This window comes from Sorex fumeus, unplaced genomic scaffold, assembly GCF_029834395.1.
Source record: "Sorex fumeus unplaced genomic scaffold, SorFum_2.1 ptg000098l, whole genome shotgun sequence".
Classification (NCBI taxonomy): domain Eukaryota; kingdom Metazoa; phylum Chordata; class Mammalia; order Eulipotyphla; family Soricidae; genus Sorex; species Sorex fumeus.
Genome location: NW_026606155.1, coordinates 30,282,688 through 30,301,397, shown reverse-complemented (window position 1 = coordinate 30,301,397; position 18,710 = coordinate 30,282,688). Strand labels below are relative to the sequence as shown.

The window sequence follows — 18,710 nt, the reverse complement described above, 5'->3', positions numbered from 1 at the left end:
GGGGTCTTTCTAGTGCTGGTCATGACTGGGAGAAGAGGGCTTTCACAGATGTAGCACTCATGGCATTGGATGACATTGAGCTGAGGATGGTAGGAAACTTGTCTACCCTTAGCCCTCAGCACTCAAGCAGACTTTTCACTACTGGCTGTACCAAAGTTATCCTTGCAGAATAAGTAGGAGAGATCCATCATTCTGGAAAAGAAGAGGAAACACAAAGACCCCAAACCAGCTCTGACAGATGGGGCTAGTCTGCACTCAACTTGTAAAGCTTTAGGTGGACAAATGCGATGTTTGCCTGTCAGGAATAACTGGAAAGGTTACTGACCCCAAATAGCTGCTCCTATCATAGCCCCACCTCCCATTCCCATCCATAATATTCTCACCATTGCTGGCACTCCATTATAGTATCACTGTTACTAATGTCACCCTTTCTATTCTGCTTCCTAGAAACTTTTTTTTGGGGGGGGTGGGGGCTATTCCTGGAAGTTCAAGACTATCTCCTGGTTCTGTGCTCAAGGATCATTCCTGATGGGACTCAGGGGTCCATATGCAGTGTCAGGGATCAAGCCCAGGTTGGCCACATGTAAAGCAAGTACCCTAGATGCTGTACTATCTCTCTGGGCCCTAGAAACTCTTTTGAATGTACAAAATTGGTATCTGGAGGGATGGTAGTACCATATTTATCTTCTACATGACAAAGTCACATACTCTTCAGTGTTCAGCTGGTCACACAGGGCCATGAAATCCAGGGATGCATGCCAAGAGTGGGCAATGGTGAGTCTTAGGTGACCAAGATGTGAGCGTAGGACAGGAAAAAAAACAGATAGGAGAAGGCAGAGAAATGTGCAGGACCATACAGTCAGGGTACCAGTTATCTTGTCATTTCAAAGAATCTAAAATGGTCAGGTGCCAGGAAGAGAGAGTGATGGCATAGGATTCCAAAGGCAACTGATTTCTTCTTCAAAGCAATTAAGGTTATCGATTTAAGTCATGACAGGCTCAAGGGCACTAAAAGATTCTCAAAAGGAAATAAAACTACTTCTCTAGGTGAGTACTGCTTTTTATTTAGGCAGGGGTCTAAATCTATTCAAGTGAAAGCTACTGGGTCTCTTGCCTTGGGAGCAACCTGGGGAGACCTATAAAGGTTATTGATTGGACTTACTAAACTTACACTGTCTAATAATAAACCAGCTATACCCATCAATCAGTCCCTGGCATGCCCGAGAGAATGATTACAGGGTGGATTGATTGCCCCATGGAGAGGGCAGTTTGTGGGGAAAGCACCAAAGAGGTGGAGACAAGAGAAGCTGCACAATGACAGTCTAGGGCAGCATGCTGGGGAAGTCACTTCTTGCCCAGGAGAGGTCCTGGAGAAAGACCAGTTCTCTGGGAACAGGCTCTGACGTCTCTGGAGAGCAGAGAGCTCAACAGTTTCATTAAGAGGGCACAAGGAAGCTGCCTGCTTAATGCAGGCCAGCTAGAAAAGGGCAAGAGATTGGGGCTGGAGTGATAGCACAGCAGGTAGGGCGTTTGCCTTGGAGTGGCCGATCTGGGTTTGATTCCCAGCATCCCATATGGTCCCCTGAGCACTGCCAGGAGTAATTCCTGAGTGCAGAGCCAGGAGTAACCCTTGTGCATTGCCGGGTATGACCCAGAAAGCAAAAGAAAAAAAGAAGGAAAGAAAAGGGCAAGAGATTGAGGAAATTGACACTAGGCAAGGAAGGAGGAGGTATGGAAAGCAACGGAGAGGCAGGATGACCAAGCAGCTGACAGCCTGCCTTGACAGCTGCAGCAGTGGCCTCTAGAGCAGGCATCTTCAACCTTTTCCACACTTGAAGACCAGCCCTTGTCTGCATTCTGTCCCACACAGCAATTATAACCCCTGCAGCAGACCACTTATTTTCAATCTTTGTACACCTGTGGATGTGCCATGCTCTACAGCACAGGCTGTCGGCCAACAGGAAGGACTTGGATGAGGAGCTATTCAACTTCACTGTCTCTATTGCCTTGAGAAATAAGACATTCTTCCCTGGGGCTATTTACAGTCTGTTGGAGAGACTCCATGTTCCTTCTTGAAAAATTCAATTGATCTGGGACTTTGCACGATGAAATGTGGAGTCACTGGCACATGTATAAGTTCCATGAGAATTTAGGAAAAGTGATATGAGAGATAGCGTGATAGAGAGGATTTTAGAGACAAGATGAGACGTCAACTTGGCTTCCTTACTTCAAGGAGGGAATTAGACAGGTAAATACCCCTCCTAGAAATAGAGCAGTCATTGTCTAAGAGTACAAGGAAATATTTAAAGACTATGGAATTATAGAGTGTGTAAATGTTAGAGCCCTGGAATGTTTTAGTTCCAGCCTAGGCTCTACCAATTATTACTTATAGGGTCAAATAACTTGTCTTAGTCTTGTCATCATTTTAGCAGTACAAAGTTAAGAGCCAGCAGGATGAGGCAGCCCAGGCTGTGACCGTAAACAAAACAGGGGAAGATGTTGATGCCTACCCTGATCGTGAGGATGAGTCTTTGGACACTGCCCTGCAAGCAGGAAGTAGAACCAGGACCCCACTTTGAATTAAGTGGACGAGCTGAAGCGTGTGAGTCCTATTGATCTGCAAAGGGTGAGCAAGTCTCCTCCATCTGCCTTGGTCAGACTTGAACCCCTGGCACCACCAGAAAACAGCTCTCCTGTTTATCACAGCATCGTAAGCAGGACAGGGCAGTGTAGACCTGGATACATGTTTCCCCTGTACCTCCATGTTGCCTGGTTTCTGTTCTTTCTGTTCTGCTGGAGGTGTCTGATGATAGGAGAGCAAATAAGAAGGGGTTCCCAGACCTGCTCTGGGCCACCGAGCCAAGAGAAAGCCGTGGTCCTCTGTGCTTCATCATTCATTCCTCTGGCCTTACTTTTCTCTGTGCCTCTTACTGACTGATCAATCACAACATTAATGTTTATACTTTTTTTTTTTTTAGCACAGTGGTAGGACATTTGCCTTGCATGCAGCCGGCCTGGCCGAGCGCCGTCCGATTCCTGCACCCCTCTCGGAGAGCCCGGCAAGCTCCTGAGAATATCTCGCCTGCACAGCAAAACCTGGCAAGCTACCTGTGACATATTTGATATGCCAAACACAGTAACAACAAGTTTGAAGTAACAACAACGATGAAGACATTACTGGGCCTGCTCGAACAAATTGATGAACAACAGGAGGACAGTGCTACAGTCTTGTCATCTATAAAAAGGGGATAATAGGGGCCAGGAAATAGTGTAGCAATTAGGGTTCATGCTTTTCATAGAGCTGATCCTGATTCAATCTCTGACACAATATAATCCCCCCAAATACTACTGAGTGTGACTCTGTTCCACAAGCAAGACTGAGTTCATTGTGTTGGTCTTGGTGATCTCAGCACCTCAGGACCAGAGAACCACCACATATTTGGACCCCTGTATTGACACCTATTGACTGAGTAGTGCAGGGGCCCCGGGCCTCCTGAATACCACTTGGAACTTCCCTACCACCTCCTAAATGTGGATAGTAATACCAATTCTATGTCTGGTATTACTATCAGGTAAAGGAATTGTCAAGATTAAAAGATACCAGTAATTTAAAAGCATATAACAGTACCTGAAATATAGGCAACATGCAGTGACTAATAATCACTGCCTTTACTATTGTTATTATTATTATTTTGTGATGGTAATAACAGTTTAGTTTACAGCCAAACTGTAGAGAGCTCTGGTTCCTCATTGACTAACTGGAAGAATAAATAATGTGCAGGAAGAGGTTCTTTTTCTATCTTGAGGGACTCTGCATAGGAGACCACATCCAAAGCTTGAGTACTTTCTCCCAGTGGAATGATTTTCCAAGGAGTTCCATGAGGTTATTTTTTCACCTTCCCAAATCCAGAATATCTTCCCTTCTCTTCTCCCTGTCCTATTTTTTGTTTCTTCCAGAGTCTAAAGAAATCACTAGTGAGGGCTTCCCCCTTCATTCCTGTGTCAGTTCTTTCTTTCCCTGGCCTATTACTCTTTTCTCTTTGTGTGCAAGAAGTGAGAGGGTTGAATTATATCCTTCTGAGTCACTTTTATAGCTCTCATATGTTAAGTAAGATGTGTGTCTCTTGAATGTTGAAACAATGAAACTATATACTATACTATTGTTGAGCAATAATAGTACTGTGGGTAGGGCACTTACCTTGCACATGGCCAACCTGGGTTTGATCTCTGGTCCCCCATATGAACCCTAGAACCTGCCAGAGTTATCCCTGAGTTCAGAGGCAGGAGTAAGCCCTGAACACCTCTAGGTATGGTCCAAAAACCAAACAGCCCCATTCACCCCCCACCCACCCACCCCGGGAAAAAATTTAAAAAGCTGGAACTGAAGCCACAGACTTCAATCTGTTTTTTTCTTTTTTCAATTTTATTGAATCACCGTGAGAAAGCCAGAAGCTTTCATGTTTGGGTTAGGATCACACAATGATCAAACACCCAACCCTCCACCAGTGCACATTCCCCACCACCAGTCTCCCCAGTATACCCCTCTTCCTCATCCTCCCCCTGCCTCCATGGCAGACATGATTCCCCATACTCTTTACTTTTGGGCATTATGGTTTGCAATACAGACACTGAGAGGTCATCATGTTTGGTCCATTATTTACTTTCGGCACACATCTCCCACCCTACCGATTCATCCAGTCATCATTTTCTTAGTCATCTCTTCTCTATTCCATCTACCTTCTCCCCTCCACTCACGAGGCAAGCTTCCAGCTATGGGGAAATCCTCTTGGCCCTTGTATCTACTGTTCTTGGGTGTCAGCCTCATGTTATGTTATTCTATACTCCACAAATGAGTGCAGTATTACTATGTCTGTCCCTCTCTTTCTGATTCATTTTACTTAGCATGATATTCTCCATGTCTATCCACTTATAAGCAAATTTTATGACTTCATCTCTCCTAACAGCTGCATAGTATTCCATTTTGTAGATGTACCAAAGTTTCTTTAACCAGTCATCTGTTGTAGGGCACTTGGGTTGTTTCCAGATTTTGGCTATTGTGAACAGTGCTGCAATGAACATATAGGCACAAATGTCATTTCTACAGTGCCTTTTTGCATCCTCAGGATATATTCCTAGAAGTGGTATTGCAGGGTCATATGGAAGCTCAATTTCTAGTTTTTGAAGGACTGTTCATATTGTTTTCCAGAAAGACTGGACCAGTCGGCATTCCCACCAACCAGACCTCATTCTTTGTTGACTCTGAAGTTTCTGTGCATGCTCTCCTCTGCAACTCCCATTCCATTCTCCCATCCATGTCCACACCTACTGCTTTGTTCTGGAACCCAGGGGCACCATAAGGTTCTGACCTCAAAATTTCTTCAAATGCTTCCATGGGAAGAAGCAGTGCCACTGGCTAGATCTCAGAATGATGGAAAGAGAAGCAGCTGCCATCATTTCAGGCCCAGGCTTTGATCAATACTGGTCTGCAAGAGAGAGAAACTTCTAGTGTCATATGGATCTTAACAAGTTCCCATTTGTTCCACAAGAGCTCTCTAGCAGTTTTACCTCCTACAAGTTCAAAGTTGTTCTTCCTTCTCAGAACTTGTAGTTGTTATTTTTCCTGCTTAGAATCCTCTTCCTTTCAGGAACTTCATGGACATCTCTTTGTCATACGTTAGTATTCAGTTTAAATGTCACTTTTCAGAGCTCCAGAGATGACTCAACAGGTTGAGTGCCTGCTTTGCATGTGGGGCCCCTGAGTGATCCCTGGTGCCAGATGGTAACCCAAGCACTGCTGGTGTTGCACCAAAACAAAGCAAAAACAAACAAAACAAAAGTAATGTTTTATTTATGTATTTATTTATTGCCAGATATGCTTAGGAATTATTCCTGGCTCTTGTGCTTAAGGATCACCCCTGGCAACTCTCAGGGTACTGTATTTGGTGCCAGCAAGGATAGTGCCTCAAACCTTATATTATTTTTCCAGCCCAACAAGTCACTTTTAAAAGGACTTGCATGACCACTGTGTTTCTCTGACAGCATTAATCCAAGTTCATGATTACTATGGACCGCTCACTAGTTTTCTCACTTGTTTATTGCCCAATTAAAATGAAAATCCCAGGAGGGAAGGGATGTCATCTCTTTCCTCCACTGCTATGTTCCCAGTCCTGAATCCACATTCTAACACTCAAAAGTAATCTAATGAATAGCTAGCTCATGCTCTCCCCTTATAATATCTATATCACTCTACTCCCTTTTATTAGATCATTCCCATCAGTGGAGGTGCTTGCTCTAATTTCTCCTGTATTAAAAAGGAAAACAAAAGCAGACAATGCTCTTGACTCTTGTTTTCTTTCAGCCTACACATTTACATATAATTTATTTAATAATTTATTTATTTATTTTGTCTGCTTGCTTTTTGTGGCCAATACCCTGAAGTGTTCAGGGCTTACTCCTGGCTCAGTGCTCAAGGATCATTCTTGGCAGTGATTGGTAGACCATATTAGGTGCCCAGGATCTAAACAGGGTTGGCCATTACCAAGGCAAGCATTTTAACCCCTGTACTGTCTCTCCAGTCTACATATCATTTACTTATTTTATACTGCATTAAATGAGAAGCAGCATGAGGGAAAGATCTATTTCTATTTTGTTTGTTGCTATACTCTCAGTGTTTCAAAAGTGTTTGGTGACTTAATAGTGCATGTAAGTGTAGGTACTTAAATCAAAACTTATAGAATGAATAAATCATTTTGCTGGATAAATGAACAAAACAGCACTGCCTTCTTTAATTAACAGAGAAAAACCCCAGTCTCTATCTTTAGCAACATTTTAATAACTTGAAAGATCAACATCAAACTAAGAAGTGAATATACATAAGTCTGCTCTGTAGTGAGGATGACACTATATCTGTGTAAATACTGTCAGGAATAATTCTCTTCTGCTCTTTGTTGCTACCTTCTAATGTGGAAAATGCAACAAGATAGTTTAATGGAGTAAGGAAAACTATCGATAGACTCTTCAGCATTTAGATAATGGCCCTAGTGTTAGAAATGGAAAATGAGGCTTAGTTGTAATAACTTTCCCCAAACTCTGTGATCTCCGCTAATGGCCCAGGGCATAATCTTCCACAAAAGTGCATGAAGAAATGAAAACACCAGGAATTGCTTTCTAAAAAATTGGGATGCAATAAAAGTGCCATCCAGGAGATGGCGACTCACCTTTTTCTCCAGGAAGGGCTATTCTCTAGGCTGCCAGCAAAGGGCAGAGAGATGCTGGGATCCTGCCAGGTTGGCAGGCTGGGGCAGCCCGAGGCCTTTTGAGAGGAGACCCTGAAAACAGGGTCTGCAACAGAATACCTCAGTCCTGTTAGCTAGGCTCCTGTAAGTAAAATGATTATTGCTGAAAAAGACACATTTTTAAAGGCCTCAGATGCAAGAGCAACAAATGCAGGATGGTTGGCAGGTCCACAGCCAGTATGTTTTTCTCAAATCCAGGGAATTCGAAAATCTAGGCCAGCTCCCTGGCAACCAGGAAGAATGGTCATTGCTTTTAGAACTTTTCTTAGGCTTGGGCAAAAGCTTCCAAGAGCCAACCAGAAACTTCTCCAAGATGGGCACTTAACTTGGTCAGAATTCTACCACAAAAAATTAACCTGGGTTTGAGGTGAGGGTGCACCAATCACTGTAAGTAGTAGAAAACTGCGTAGAGTTAGAACATGAGTATTCATTTCATTTCTAGAAATGTCCACTGTTCTGATATGATCTCAGAGGGCTCTTCAGAGGGTTCCATGATTCAAAAACGGTGAACTTTGAACTGGAGAGTGTACAGTGGGTAAAGTGCTTATCTTCCATGTGGATTTGATTTCCAGTGCCTCATATGGTTCCCTGAGTACTGCTAGGAGTAATCCCCGAATGTAAAGCCAGGAAGAAGTGTAGCCAGGGATGGTCCCGCCCCCAAAAGTTGAACTTTCCCCGAAAACTTTCTCAGTTTTTCTAGAAGCTTCATGACTTTTTTATTCCAAACAATCCCTGAGAGACTTCAATTTCCCATTTTCAATAATGAGCTGTATCAGACAGGGGCCTACCAAAGACAGATGCATCACCTGTTATTTGAACAGAGAAATTAATATTAATATGATAATTGACAAAGTGTGAAGTTGTCAACCAGGTAACTGAAAAGATTTTAGTAGACTCACTGTTTATTTATTTTATGGTGCCAAAAGTTGACAAGATTTTAGTATACTCACTGTTTATTTATTTATTTTATGGTGCCAAAAGTTGAACAGAGGTCTCACATATGTCAAGCATATGCTTTACTATTGAACTGCATCCCTGGTCCAGGCTGAGGAGGTTTTAGAACTGAGGTAGAATCAATTCAGATGGTCTCCCAAGCATCTTATTTGCTATAACATCATAGTCCTTATTCATTCTGTTCATCCAGAAGATTTCATGCTCCTAATGGAGTCATCACTAAGTAGCCTTTGGGGGCACATGAAAGGATTTTTTTTCCCCCAATGAGTTTGGGTTTCCCAGTGCTAAGAGAGCAGTCATTAGCCTCCTGGGGCCTGCAGCGTGGATAGCAGTGGCAGCTCTTTCTGTTTTCATTCTCTGGTCAGGAGAGGTTTCTCAGCTGGGTGGGAAGTAGTGGAGAACTCTTGGCCAAGGCCCCTTGGCATCTGTAAGCACTGGTCTATTTATAGACTTGGTGTTATCTCTCTAGGGAAATTTTCTGGAATTCTAAACCACAGGCCAGTTCCTAAAGCACAGTCTTTTCTTTCCCTGGGCACAAGAAAAATCTCCCAGTACTATAAATGTGCATGATCATCATATCAAATAAATCTGATTCATGGAGTGTAATCAAAGCAAATTTGTTTTGGTTTTCCACTCTCCTTTCTCATCTATTTAGGGGAACAAGCTGTTTGCCTGCCCCAGATAAAATTTAGGGCAAGTTCAATTACTTTTTGAACATGTTAAAAATCCCAAACAATCAACAATTCACACCACACAATATACATTTAATAACTGAAAAACTCAGTATCATGATTTGCTGCCTTGAAGTTGAAGCTTTCCTCAAGTCTCAGTCCAGACTTCTTGGAAGGAGGCAAGAAAGAGAGCTGAGGGTTGGCAGATGTGGTACGTGGACCTGGGCATCTGATCTACCTCCTTCTTCAGAGGACAAACTCTGACTTCTGCCTCTGAGTTGTCGTTCCAGAAATGAGAAGAGGTGAGCCAGACAGAAGCATTCTGGCTTGATTGTGTCGACATGGACCTTCAGCCTCTGATCTCTCTGTATCTGGCAAAGGTTGAAAGCTGACTCTAATGGCCTCTTTCTGATGGCATTTAGTTCCAATCACAGAGGAGATTTTCTCTCAAAATTGCTTCACAGGAAAAGTACTCTCTATTCCAGCCACTCACTTACTCACTTCTTCCTTAACCCGCGAGAAGGAGGTGATACAATGAGCAGCCCTCCTAGCTCTCAATCTCTCAGTGGTGGGTGAGGATGGGTTGGAGACTTTTCCACAACTGTCAAATAGATGAGCTTCCAGGAGGACTGCAAATTAAACTGACAAAAGGCAGATGAACAGGAAAACCGGTTAATTTTGTGTGTACATGATACACTTCACAGAAAAGCACTGAAAACCTGCAAATTCAAACCTGCTATTTCCTTTAGTTCTTGATTTTATTTTGATTTGGTTTTGGGGCCGTACCCTGCTATGCTCAGGACTTAATTCTGACTGCTGGGTTCACTCATGGAGGTGCTCAGAGGACAGTATGTAGTGTGTGTGCATATGTGTGTGTATGTGTGTGTGTGTGGCGGGGGGAGGCCCAGGGGGTAGTACCCAGGTAGAGAGTATGCAATGCAAGTACTTTAACCCCTGCCCTATCTCTCTCACCACATACATCATTTTTGAAAAGAGCAACATGGGCCTGAGAGATAGGAAAGGATGTAAGGCATTTGCTTATATGTGAATGCAGAAGCTGTGACCCTTATTCAAATCCCTGGCATCACATATGTTTCCCTGAGCACAGAGTCAGGAATAACTCTAGAGAATTGCTTGGTGTGGATTCAAAACAAAGCAAAATAAAACACAGAAGGGTAACAAATTTTGAAGAAGTAATAGGTTTAAAGGGTTTGTTCTTGGAGAGGTGATACATTGTGATAAGGGAAATTATGGGGGAAATTAATGGAAGATAAAGGTTATTTTGTAAGGTTCATTATGCAGATTCCAGTCAGTGGCTAAGGTGATAAGAGTCATTCTCTGTAATTATGTAAGAAGGGGGAAGGGCACACTTTACCAAAGGGAAATGTCTGGATTGCTCTTAGGAAGAGAAGGAATTCAGAGCATTTCTCTTGCGCCCATTGTTTCTTTATTGTCTTCTGCTCAAAAGAAGCCTTATGCCCACATGGCATATTTGGGGATGGCATATTCTGCCACCCTCACTGCCAGTCCTGTCTTTTTGTGTGTGACAAATATTTATAAATATTTGGAATTTTATTTGAAAATCAACAACATCACAACCATGAACATTGTTGCAGTTAGAGACCTTCTTGTTTCTCCACAGTGATACTGAGCATGCTCACAAAGCGTTCCCATTGTTTAGTCATAGTTAAACAACCATCTTCTAAGAGAAGGAAAATAAAAACACCCAGCACACTACTATTTAACTTCTAACTTCTAACTTCACAAATGCTGAAAAATACTAAAGTATAGACAAGGAATAATTATAATGCTGTGGTCAACATTCACTGTCACTGTCCTCCCGGTCATCTATTTGCTCGAGCGGGCCCAGTAACGTCTCCATTGTGACAATTTTTACTGTGTTTGGCATATCAAATACATCACGGGTAGCTTGCCAGGCTTTGCTGTGCAGGTTAGATACTCTCAGTAGCTTGCCAGGCTCTCTGAGAGGGGCGGAGGAATCAAACTCGGGTCGGCCATGTTGGCTGTGTGCAAGGCAAATGCCCTATCCACTGTGCTATTGCTCCAGCCCCATGGCCAACATTACAAATATGAAATTATGCACTGTGACTGTAGCACTATCCTCCCGTTGTTCATCAATTTGCTCTAGCAGGCACCAGTAACGTCTCTATTGTGAGACTTATTGTTACTGTTTTGGGCATATCAAATACACCATGGGAAGCTTGCCAGGCTCTGCTGTGCGGGATACTCTTGGTAGCTTGCCGGGCTCTCCAAGAGAGACGGAGGAATCAAATCTGGGTCGGCCTCATGCAAGGCAAAAGCCCTACCCACTGTGCTATCACTCCATGATAGTTATCATGAAATTATAAATTTAAAAAAATTTTCTGGTTTAAAAAATAAATCTGGTAGTCAGTGCAGCTTTTCTGGGTGTCTGTGTTCCTGACAGTGCTTGTCTTTATCCATTTTTTCTAGGGCCTCCATGGCTGCCTCTTCTTTCTCTCATCTGTTCCATCAAAGACCCAGGGGGACCCCAGGACCACCTCATCTGCCTCCACCAAAGCCAGCTTGGTCCTTGCCGTTACCAGCATGGAAGCCACCTTTGTCTCCTCCATGACCGCTTATGAACTTTCCTCCAGCACCACTGTGTTCCATGGAACCACCTCTTCCTCCCTGCATACCACAAGGGTCACCTCTGCCCTGGCCAGTTATCAGGGTCACTCATACTTCAGTTCTCTCCTGGTCTGAAAAATCCTCCTAAAAAATGCCCATAGACACCCATGGTATGGGGGTGGAAAGGGTGGTGGGAGAAAAACCTTCAGCGTTGGGGCTTTGCACTGGTTGCATTTTGTTTTCCAGGCAAAGTTCTAGTTCCCACATCCTGGATTGGGGCACTGCCAGTCTCCAGCTCGGCGTTGGATGTTTCCTTCTTCTAATGGGTTCCCTCAAGAACCTCAAGGACCTCTTGGAGGAAAGCCTCCTCTGTCTCCTCCTCAGTCTTCCATGCAGCCCATGGCAGTTGGTGGGTCTTCATAGGACACTATGGCATCACCTTTGGGCTTTCCTGTTTCTTTGTTCAAGTAGATATGAATCATGGGTTGTCCAGTTCTTTTGTTCTTTTTTTAAGAACTCCACACTACTTAAAAAAGCCTACCAGACCACCTAAAAACACATTATCATTTAATCCTTGCAAATAAATCGCACTGTTGTCAGAATCTTCATCTGGATCTATAGGGGCCAAGATCAAGATCTGGTCCTTCATCCATGGGTCTACCAGGCTTAGTGAAGCCACCTCACTCTCCAGCGCTGCCCATTACATCACATCCTCCTCCCTCCCCACCTCTGCTCATACTTCTTCCCCTACCCCAGTTATCAGGGCCATTCATGCTTCAGTTCTCCTGGTCTGAAAAATCCTCCAGACACCTGCCCACAAACACCCAAGGTACTGGGGTGGTCTTGTCAGAATGAACTCTGCTGTGCTGTTGGCTATATTGACTTGGAGCCTGGCTGTAAGTTCCAGTTTGCTGGGAGGGGGTGGGGGGAAACTAGTGGGCAGCAGTTGCCCATAGCTGCTTTGTTGACCATAGCTCCTCTGCTGTCCATAGCTGTTTGGCTGCCCTAGATGTTCTGCTGAGAATAACTGCTCTGATTGTAACTAATTGGCTGTGCAGAAGAATAGCTGGTAGGTGGATAGGATGGTGGTGCCATCACTGGCCGTAGGGCATAGCTCCCAGGTACCTGGGGATAACTGTAGTTACTTTGTCCATATCCTTGGCTGGGTTGGTTGTAACCTGTGCTAGATTGAGGTTGACTAGTCTCAGTGCACTTGTTACCATCCTATGGCCTTACAGGTATGGTGGTTGCTGGTTGTTGGCCATATGTTGGATAAACAGGCTGAGTGTCATATGCAGACTGAGCTGCATGGGACACCTGGGTGTACATGACTGTAGCAGATGTGATATCATAAGCACCAATGCTGTACCACTGGACAGGCTGACTGCATGACTGGGGGCAGTTGGAGTAGCATAGCCAGTGGGACACTGTTCTTAAGAAGTTTCATCTGCCCAGAGGTTGCATGGTTCTGCCCCTGGATATAGCTGATATTAGTGGGCTGTCCATACATTCTATAACTTTGTTGCCCATAAGCCTGACAGGTCTGTGCATATACTTGAGTGTACTGACCGATATAAGCAGTGTAGCACTGCTGGGCTGCAGCTTGACTGTAGATACTGTAATCCATAGACACCATTTTCTCTCCTTACTTCTCCATCAGTCCTGTCTTGAGTAAGGTCCATACCTGAACACATGTTTACACATCCTCAATAGGGACAAATGGGAGTACCAAATATCATAGTATCATAGCTACTTCCTCTTCAACTTCTAAGTACTGCACAAAGTTAAAATTAGTCTTCTCCGGCAGCTCAGAGAAAGAAGGGAGCACCAATAAAGGGTGTTGGGAGGTTCATCTCACAATGGGAGATGTGTGATGAGAGTAGACTATAGATCGAACATGATTGCCACTCAATGTCTCTTTTGCAAACCACAGCACTCAAAAGGAGAGAGATAACAAAAGGGAATGCCCTGCCACAGAGGTAGGGTGGGATGGGGGGATGGGAGGTGGGAGGGATACTGGGATAAGTGGTGATGGAGAATGGGCATGGGTGGAGGGATGGGTATTCGATCATTGTATAACTGAAACCCAAGCACAAAAATTTGTAAGTCTACAACTGTACCTCATGGTGTTTCACTAATAAAAATTTAAGAAAAAAAAAGGATCATATCACACACAAAAAATTAGTCTTCTCCTCTGCTTCCTCCTCCTCTTCATCCTTCTTTTCCTCCTTGTCCTCCTCCTTTTTTTTTGTAGGAGTACTGAGCCTTGTCCTCCTCCTTCTTCTTTGTATTGGAGTCTACCTGGTGTTACTCAGGGACTACTCCCATCTCAGTGCTCAGGGGGAACATGCAGTGTTGAGAATTGAGGCCCCACACATGTGAGGCAAATGCTCTTTCACTAAATTACATTCCCTGTCCAGCATACACTCCTGTTTTAGCATCTTGTACATGTGTACTTTGAGAAAAGTGAATAAAGCAATGGTTGTTTTATTATTTAAAATATGTCAATATTCTTAAGTTTTCCAAACCTGAAGAAAATGGACATTAGGGACTGACAGGCACAGGAATAATGGTGTAAAATTGTCCCAATGGCTCCAGAATCATCTGAACAGAAATCACTAAACTGTTTTTAGTCTCTTGTAAAAGCATAAAAAAATTTTGGGATTGCTGAGTAGAACTATCACCCACATCACTGGTTTACCATGAGGACTAAGTGAGATTTTACAAACATATTTTGTAATTTGTATTAAAAGGCACAAGGCACAGCCATACTTAGGATTCTTATATTTCTGGATACTTGACAGTAATCTTAACTATGTAGAATTTCTAGACCACTCAAAGCAGGCACTTATGATTCAAAAGGGAAACTTTGCTCTTTCAAACTAGACCTAAAGCAAACAATGGTGCTGCTTGGCATATGCTTATGAAAAAAACAACACAAAACAAAATACCTATACTTAGCAGCAATGGGAAGTTACTGTGTAACTGTCAAGCAGAGCCCCACCTAGATATAGTTGGCCTGCTGAGGGGCAACTACAAATTGTTACCTGATATGCCTACAGTTCCTGCTACTTCCATTTAGTTTTAGCTTTTTATTGAATTAATATTGGTTAGCAAATGTCTAGTTCCTGTCCTTCATCATAGGATTGGCTGCTTTTACCCATTTACCTACCTGTCTTCCTTTAGGATGGTCATTAATTTGTTCAAATTCGTATAAGAATTTGTTCCCTTTGTGTGTTAGTTCTGCCTTGTCTTCCTCTGTAAGTGATCTTAACTCAAGTAGTCTGCAAATTGTACCAATAGCTTCAGCTTCTTGCTGCCTACCATGTACTCTGGGTCTACCATGTACTCTGCCTACCATGTACTCCATGTCTCCTAAGGAGACACAGGGGCAAGCTGCTAACTTATGTCCTTTATCTGCTGCTTATCTTCCTTCGCTGCCTGGCTGTCCCACTCTCTCTCAGGGCTTTCTGCCATTACTACCCAAGTCATCTACCTGCAGTGGAATCATTGGCATAGTCTGCCTTTAGGGGAGGGAGGTAGGCAGAGACAGATGTTTGGAAGATTGCCCTTTGTCTGGAAAATGCAAATTATATTAAGGGAAATTCTCTGACTTCTAGATCCTGGATACTAGTAGAAGTTGTTAAATGATAGATATGTAAACTCACACAACACGGGGGGCGCACGGCACACACAGCGGCGGTGGCTCTATCTCTCCCGCCACCCGCGTTCCGTAGTCTCACCCTTCTCCCACCCCACAGAGGTCGATGGCGATGGTCAGGCGGAGGAAGGAACAAGGGCCAGGCTGGTAGGTATTAGTCGTAGTTTATTCTGATTCTCTCTTCATCTGTCTCTGCTCCCTCTCCTTCTGTCTCTCTGCTCCCCCGTCTCTGCTCTCCCATGCTACTTCATTCTCCTTCTCCATTCCCCTTCATCCTCCTTCTCTGGAGTCTGGGTTCTGATCTCTCTCAACCTCCAGCCCACTCCAGTCCACTCCTACAGTCTTTCTCCATGAGGAATTGGGGCAACAATTACACATAGGTGCGGTCACAATCAATAGGGGTAGAAATCTTAGCCTCAGGGAAGACCACTCCTAGGACAGATCCTTCCTCAGCAGGAGGACCCAATTAGAACATAATCCCATGGGCGTGCCTCTCCTCTCCTTGTCCGACAAGCATATAAGAATATAATATAAATCATTTTGTATGGATACAGTAAGAAATATCTTAAACTTATAGAATTGCTCTCCTAGGGCCATCTCGATCTCAGACTACGGTGCTCAGACCAGATAGTCTTTCCCACCCCTAGCAGGATCCTAGTCTGTCGTTACCTTTGGATCATGACAGCATTTGTCTATGATCAAACTCTTAACTTATAGTTAAGAATCGTGGCACTTTGGCCTGGCCCATTTCGCTGCCAGGGTAGCTCACCGCTTGCCCTGGGTCCATTCAGTCCCTCGTCGGGACCCTGCTTTTGGGGTGTTAGGAACTAAGGGCAACTGAGGCTTAAATCGAGAAAGCAGATGCCCGGGAGTGAATAATATTCAAGGCCAATCAAATCCTAAGTTACAAAGCATAATGTTAACAGCCTTCCTGTATCTATACAAAAAGGATATTACTTTAAGGTAAACTATTCATAAGGCATAAGGAGAGGAGAAAGGCAATATTTCACTCATACATATAAAATCATAGATTTCTGGGAAACTGATCTTACAAATTAACAAAGTCTGATTAAGGGGAAAGCTGATTAACTGGCTGGGAAGGAGAGCATAGGGAAGACTGTTTACAGATAAACACAATGGAAGTGGAAGTGCTTCAGGAGCACTGTGATGGGTGTAACCAGATTGATGGGTGTAACCAGATAAACCTAAGCTTCTTGTAGAAGGATAAAGCAATGTTACCCAACAGATAGTAATTTTTTGCATTTAAAGATTGCTTACTACAAGTTCCTTTCAAGCTTTTCCCACATTATTTTGTTCATAGTGGCTCTAAAACGGGTCACACATGATCTCATCTGTAATCGCAGAAGCAGCACTACTGCTGCTTTTTATTTAAAATTTTCTTTTTATTAATTTACTTGGTTTTGGGGCCACATCTAGCTGTGCTTAAGGCTTACTTCTGTCCATGTACTCAAGGAACACTCCCGGCGAGTTAGGAGGTGTGTGAGGGGGAGAGGGCAATATGCGGTACCTGGGATTGAACCTAGGTTGGTTGTATACAAGGCATGTGCCTTTTCTGCTGTACTATCTCTCTGGCTTCAATATGAGGTTCAAATGAGATGATGCTTGTGAAGCACTGCTGAACTTGATAAGATGATTCTGGATGTAGTGGCATGTGTTATTGGCTCCCAGCTCTCTCCTCTACAGAGCGTTGTCCCTTTATGCCCATCTCCAGGGTCCCGGGCTCTCCCCTGTTGCCTCCATAAAGGAGTTGTAATGATGTGGTGTTGGATGGAACTGCAGTAGCTGACATGAATTTAAGTCCCAGAATCTTGCTTTTCTATTACGACAATGATGATGTTTATTTAAAATATGTCAATATTCTTAAGTTTTCCAAACCTGAAGAAAATGGACAGAACAGGTCTTTTTAGGTTCTTTAGGGACTGGCAGACACAAGAGTAATGGTGTACAATTGTCCCCATGGCCCCAGAATCATCTTAACAGAAATCACTAAATTGTTTCTAATCTCTTGTAAAAGGATTAAAAAAATTCTGTATTGCTGAGTAGGACTATCACCCACATCACTGGTTTACCATGAGAATTAAGTGAGATTTAAGTGTGATGATAATGATGATGACAATGATGACCACCACCCTAAACACACACACACACACACACACACACACACACACACACACACACACTCCTTGAGCAGATTACTGTATCTCTCCAAACTTGTTTTCTTACCTGAAAAACAAGGATAATAAAGAGGACTGTGGAAATGGTTAAGTAAAGCAATGCTTATAAAGTGTTTAGCATAGTCCTGATGATGCTGGTGCTCAAGACATGGTAGTTCTGATTATTGTTATTGATTTCACGAGAAAGCATAATTCCTGTTCAAAGGTAGAGAAAAGTTTGTTTGATTTTGCCTGATATTTAAAAAGAGAATTATTAGATATCAACTTATGAAAAAGTGAGAGCACCTCATCTGTCATTACAGTCTTGTTTGCATTCAAATCTATTTGTCTTACTGGGGATAAAGATGATTTGAAAAAAAATTCGTTTGGAAACCATTTAAAACAACAATGATTTAATACAAAATAATCCATAGCATTGAACGCTCATAGATTTCTTTTTCTTTTTTTTTTTTGTAGGAGTACTGCTATTTATTCAGCCACTGATTAGCTGATTGAATTGTGCATGAACTCCACCTTACTTTTTTTTTCCATTTTTTATAATTTTATTTATTGAATCACCGTGAGAACAGTTACAAAGCTTTTGGGTCTAAGTCTCAGTCATACAATGAAACACCCGTACCTTCACCAGTGCCCATTCTCCACCACCAAAAACCCCAGTATACCCCCATCCCACACCCTCCCCCTGCCATGGGGCAGATGATTTCCACATTACTCTCTCTCTACTTTGATCACATTCACTATCTCGACACCAGACCCACCATTATTTGAGATATTACCCCAACACTCAGATCTGCTGAAAAGGCAACAATAGACAATTTGTGTTCTATTGCTGGTTATGAATAACATATGATGTCGTGTGGCTGCAGTAGGGCCATGTGGTTTTGAAATTCCGAAAATTTAACACTTAAATCTGGAGGGATTTCTGCCAAAAGCCACTGGGTTTCGAGATCTGCTCCTGAGTCTCTGGGATCATGGCCGTTGGGCAGCTTGATGAGGAGCCAGAGAGGCCGTTCATGGGCGATGACTTGGGGTCTCGTTGGGGTGGGGAGGACAGGCCCGGCTCCACCCTCCCCCCCATCCCGTGAGGCCCAACAAGTTTCGTCACTGCGGGCCCAAGCCTGACTGTCCGATGGCCTCTGGAGGATGACAGCCACCAAGTTGCCAAGAGGGAGCAGGCGGAGGGACAACATCCTTTCCTCCCTGGGGTGGCCCGGCGACAGTAACGTACTGTGGAGTCCGGATGCATTTCTGCCAAAAGCCACTGGGTTTTGAGATTTGTTTCTGAGTCTCTGGGATCATGGCCATTAAGCAGCTTGATCAGGAG

General features: G+C 43.5%; 1 pseudogene; it reads right to left on the bottom strand.

The window, feature by feature from the left end:
- Window positions 1–11,329: 11,329 nt before the first annotated feature.
- Window positions 11,330–13,166, bottom strand: LOC130041301 (RNA-binding protein EWS-like; annotated as a pseudogene).
- Between the last annotated feature and the right edge of the window lie 5,544 nt (window positions 13,167–18,710).